The 5,802-nt window shown below is 33.6% G+C and overlaps 1 protein-coding gene across 5 annotated transcripts in view; it reads right to left on the reverse strand.

Moving 5' to 3' along the window:
• Positions 1-1,045, reverse strand: part of LOC133647071 (transmembrane protein 60-like) — a 2,829-nt gene extending 1,784 nt beyond the window's left edge. For 3 of the 5 annotated variants that reach the window (XM_062043136.1, XM_062043133.1, XM_062043135.1), the window contains exon 1: positions 1-196. This exon is cut by the window's left edge and continues 188 nt beyond it. The gene's annotated coding sequence lies outside the window, so the exon portion shown is untranslated. Of the gene's footprint in view, positions 197-977 lie in introns of those variants that run through there. The other 2 variants (XM_062043137.1, XM_062043134.1) reach the window with 2 other exon arrangements.
• Positions 1,046-5,802: the final 4,757 nt, after the last annotated feature.

The following is a 5,802-nucleotide window of genomic DNA, read 5'->3' on the forward strand; positions in this document are numbered from 1 at the left end:
TCAAACTAAAAGCACATAAAAAAAATGTAAGCGTTAAAGTCAGACTTTACAGCTTAAAAATGTTTAGTTATAATTACTGTGACTCCCAGTTGTATATATTAGTTTTCAACTCTTCAATAGAACACCTCAGCATGTTTAATCAATCAATCAAAACTTTTATTTATGTAACACTTTTCATGCACAAGGAAGTTGCAACACAAAGTGCTGAGGAGAATAACTCATAAAACGACGTCTAAGAAAATAACATAAAAATGTTGAAAAATATATATAAAAAAAGTTGTATTATTAGTAGGGATGTCCGATAATGGCTTTTTTGCAGATATTCCGATATTGTCCAACTCTTAAGTACCGATACTGATATCAACCGATGCCGATATATACAGTCGTGGATTTAACACATTATTATGCCTAATTTGGACCACCAGGTATGGTGAAGATAAGGTCCTTTTTTTAAAAATGTATAAAATAAAATAAGATAAATAAATTTAAAACAGTTTCTTGAATAAAAAAAACAATATAACAACAGTAACATAGAAACTAGGAATTAATGAAAATGAGTAAAATTAACTGTTAAATGTAAGTACTATTAGTGGACCAGCAGCACGCACAATCATGTGTGCTTACGGATTGTATCCCTTGCAGACTGTAATTTATATATATTGATATATAATGTAGGAACCAGAAATATTAATAACAGAAAGAAACAACCCTTTTATGTGAATGAGTGTGGGGGAGGGAGGTTTTTTGGGTTGGTGCACTAATTGTAAGTGTATCTTGTGTTTTTTATGTTGATTAAATAAAAAATAAATTAAAAAAACGATACCAATAATTCCCAATATTGCATTTTAAAGCATTTAATTAATCTCTAATTATTAGGTACTATTCAAAATTATTTCACAAATTATTATATTTTTATATTTATTATTAGCGTAACTTTGCAAGTTGTCAAAAAAAAAACATCGCTTAAACTGTCTTACCGAGTTATTTGGAGGGGAACGTTGTTTGTTTGTGTGGAGCAGTGAATGGTGGCTAGCTTAGCGGCGCTAGTTCCGGCTAACTAAACAAGAAGTACAAGGTACGTCTTTCAAATTAAAAGCACGTCCAAAAAACATGTAAGTGTTAAAATCGGACTTTACAGCTTAATTTTTTTTAGTTATAATTATAATGAATAACAGTTGTATATATTAGTTGTAGAATCTTCATTTGAACACCACAGCATGTTTAATCAATCTATCAAAACTTTTATTTGTGTAACACTTTTCATGCACAAGGAAGTTGCAACACAAAGTGCTGAGGAGAATAACTCATAAAACGACGCCTAAGAAAATAACATAATAATATTGAAAAAATATAAACTAAATTGTATTATTAAGTAATTTTAAAAATATTTGTATAAATTATTATATTTATAATTATTATTATTAGCGTAACTTTGCAAGTTGTCAAAAAAAAAACATCGCTTAAACTGTCTTACCAAGCACACCAGAAGATTCACCGCCACTTTTATCTCAGCGTCCGACCTTTGACGAAGAGTGTGTCCGACACAAATTTGAAAAAAAAGACTTATTTGGAGGGGAACGTTGTTTGTTTGATTGGAGCAGTGAAAGGTGGCTAGCTTAGCGGCGTTAGTTCAGGCTAGCTAAACAGGAAGTACAAGGTACGTCTTTCAAAAATAAAAGCACGTCATAAAAAAATGTAAGTGTTAAGATCAGACTTTACAGCTTAAAAATGTTTAGTTAGAATTATTAAAAGTAACAGTTGTATCTATTAGTTGTTGAATCTTCATTTGAACACCTCAGCATGTTTAATCAATCAATCAAAACTTTTATTTATGTAACACTTTTCATGCACAAGGAAGTTGCAACACAAAGTGCTGAGGAGAATAACTCATAAAACGACGTCTAAGAAAATAACATATACAAATATTGTACAAAACTATATAAACAACCTTGTATTATCAAGTAATATTTAAAATCATTTTACAAGTTATATTTTTATATTTATAATTATTATTATTATAAAACAATAATTATTAAATAAATAAAAACAGAAAGTAATTGGATCAATAGTAGGAATAATAGTAATAAACTAGATGATGCAATTCCTGAAGAAACTGCGTGTGAATGCTCCAATGCTGAAGTTGAACTGAAATCCTGGAATTTTTTTAGAATTGTTGAAGTAAAGCACACAATTCCCAAAAAGGCTGAATACTTTTGAAGTAGGGACAGTTGGAATCAGATAAAAAAAATGTGGGAGTTGTGGAACTTTGAAGAATGTCCCATTGATTTCAATGGGAATTTTGGGAAAAGTGGGAATTTTTTGGGAAATGGTAAAAAACTTGAATGTTCTGAATGAGTTGAAATGGTTGGTGTTGTAATTTTTCAAATCGGCCGAGAAACGTTACAGTAGTAACGTGTTGAATTGAGAAATGGTATTTTACGGAATTCCTGGAATTTCGGGAAAATTTTTCCAGTTCATAAAACAACTTCGGTTTTTTTTCCTTATTAAGAGGAATGTTTTGATGGTGGAACGGTTGAAGTGGGTTGAAAAATGTGGGAGGAGTAGTCGCCAGGAAAAAGGGTGGAAATAGGGCTTGAAAAAACGGGAATTTTGCAAATTCCTGGAATTTTTTTCAACTCAGAAAAATAATAGTTTGAATGTCCAGGATGAGTGGAACGGTTTTTAATCGGTTGAAAAAATGTGGAAATTGATTGAAAAATTCATTTTGAATGGGAAAAATGTCCTGGAAAACCTAGAATTCTGGGGAAATCTGGGAATTTTTGGAATTTGTCAAGGGAAAGCCCGCGATTCCCGAATAGACTGAACAGTTTGAAGTTGGAACGGTTTGAATCGGGTGAAAAATGTGGAAATGGATTGAAAAATTAGTTTTGAATGGGAAAAAATGTCCTGGAAAATCTGGAATTCTGGGGAAATCTGGGAATTTTTGGAATTTGTCAAGGGAAAGCCTGCGATTCCCGAATAGGCTGAACAGTTTGAAGTTGGAACGGTTTGAATCGGGTGAAAAATGTGGAAATGGATTGAAAAATTTGTTTTGAATGGGAATAAATGTCCTGGAAAACCTGGAATTCTGGGGAAATCTGGGAATTTTCTGAATTTGTCAAGGAAAAGCTTGCGATTCCCGAATAGGCTGAACAGTTTGAAGTTGGATCGGTTTGATCGGGTGAAAAATGTGGAAATGGATTGAAAAATAAATTTTGAATGGGGAAAAAATGTCCTGGAAAACCTGGAATTCTGGGGAAATCTGGGAATTTTTGAAATTTGTCAAGGGAAAGCCTGCGATTCCCGAATAGGCTGAACAGTTTGAAGTTGGAACGGTTTGAATCGGGTGAAAAATGTGGAAATGGATTAAAAAATTCATTTTGAATGGGAAAATATGTCCTGGAAATCCTGGAATTCTGGGGAAATCTGGGAATTTTTGGAATTCGTCAAGGGAAAGCCCACGATTCCCGAAATGTGGAACGTAGAGCATGCCAAAATCTGGAGAAGAGGTTGAAGAAGTTGAATAAATAGATGAATTTTGGTGTAGAAACCATATGCTCCAAAGCATTCACACAATAAAATAGAAAATAACAGTATAAATGAGAGCTTAAATATTCAATAAAAGTCTTAAAAAGGTGTGCCTTTGAATTAAAAAATAAATAAAATGTTTGGTGTGGGTTTCCTCCATCATGCTAAGCTAATTAGATACTCTAAATGTTCCTTGAGTGTTAATGATCTCACCCTAAAATCAGCTGGGATAGGCTCCAGCTCACCCACAAAAATATATATTTTTTCCCCCTCACCTAAAGTTACAGAAACATGGATAAATAACAAACTGCATTTGACAATTTATTCAAATCTATTTCCACTGGGCCCGTATAACAAAAGAATACAAAGTACAATTCCGTACAGATTGTCCCCAAAAAAGTAACGTACAAAAAGCTTTAGGTAAAGCGTTTTTTTTTTCTTATTTTCTAAAAAAAAAAAAAAAGAAAACAATTCTTTAAAAAAGCCCTTATTAAGAAAAGACGGATTCATTTCATGACCGGGAGCTGTCTGAGACAACCCACAATGCACTTGTGTACGTCCTACAAGGTGCAAAAGGACAGTGTGTGAGACGACATTCAGTACAATTGTCTTTCGAATGTAAACAATAAAAAAAGAAGTTTGTCTGTACAAAGCAGGGAAAAAAGACCATCTAAAAAGCCTACGAGCATTAAAATACATGTCAACAGTTCATTAGCTCACATGGCTTCAATGGAATGTACAGTCGTGGTCAAAAGTGTACATACACTTGTAAAGAACATCATGTCATGGCTGTCTGGAGTTTCCAATCATTTCTACAACTCTTACTTTTTTGTGATAAAGTGATTGGAGCACATACTTGTTGGTCACAAAAAACACATTCATGAAGTTTGCTTCTTTTATGAATTTATTATGGGTCTACTGAAAATGTGACCAAATCGTTTTCTGACGGAGAGTTTATTAAGGAGTGCTTATTGGACTCTGTTGCGCTGATATACCCGGAGAAGAGGGGCGCATTTGAGAACGTGTCACTCTCCCGACGCACTGTAACGAGGCGGGTTGAGACCATCGCGGGAAACTTGGAGCTTCAGCTGAAGAACAGAACGGCCGACTTTTGACTGTTTTTCGCTGTACGTGACACCGCCCGGCTGCTCATCTTCTTACGTGGGGTGACTGCAGACTTTCAAATCACGGAGGAGCTGGCAGCCATGCAGTCGATTAAAGAGACAACCACAGGTAATGACTAGGGATGTCCGATAATGGCTTTTTACCGATATCCGATATGCCGATATTGTCCAACTCTTTAATTACCGATACCGATATCAACCGATACCGATATCAACTGATATATACAGTCGTGGAATTAACACATTATTATGCCTAATTTGGACAACCAGGTATGGTGAAGATAAGGTACTTTTTAAAAAAATGAATCAAATAAAATAAGATAAATAAATTAAAAACATTTTCTTGAATAAAAAAGAAAGTAAAACAATATAAAAACAGTTACATAGAAACTAGTAATTAATGAAAATTTGTAAAATTAAGTGTTAAAGGTTAGTACTATTAGTGGACCAGCAGCACGCACAATCATGTGTGCTTACGGACTGTATCCCTTGCAGACTGTATTGATATATATTGATATATAATGTAGGAACCAGAATATTAATAACAGAAAGAAACAACCCTTTTGTGTGAATGAGTGTGAATGAGTGTAAATGGAGGAGGGAGGTTTTTTGGGTTGGTGCACTAATTGTAAGTGTATCTTGTGTTTTTTATGTGGATTTAAAAAAAATAAAAAAAATAAAATAAAATAAAAAAACGATACTGATAATAAAAAAAACGATACCGATATTTTCCGATATTACATTTTAACGCATTTATCGGCCGATAATATCGGCAGACCGATATTATCGGACATCTCTAGTAATGACTTGTTCACACAGGTAAATGCGTGTTTGGACATGTTAGGACGGAAATGGGACAAGCTGGCAGGTGTGACAACAGATGGTTGTCCAAATCTGACGGGGAAAAATGTTGGACTTTTAAAGAGGATGCAGGATAAAGTGACAGAAATGGACATTTTTGCATTGTATTATACATCAGGAAGTGTTGTGTAAGACAGTGTTAAAAATAAATCCATCAAAAGCAATCTGCTTCTGCATAAAGTTAAGTTAGGTTAAATGAAATTATTATTATTATTATTTATCTTACGGTACATCAAAAATAATTTGATCAAAATTTAATTGAAATATTGTCGGTGTGGCCCTCCAGCAG

Source organism: Entelurus aequoreus, linkage group LG03 (assembly GCF_033978785.1).
Source record: "Entelurus aequoreus isolate RoL-2023_Sb linkage group LG03, RoL_Eaeq_v1.1, whole genome shotgun sequence".
Classification (NCBI taxonomy): domain Eukaryota; kingdom Metazoa; phylum Chordata; class Actinopteri; order Syngnathiformes; family Syngnathidae; genus Entelurus; species Entelurus aequoreus.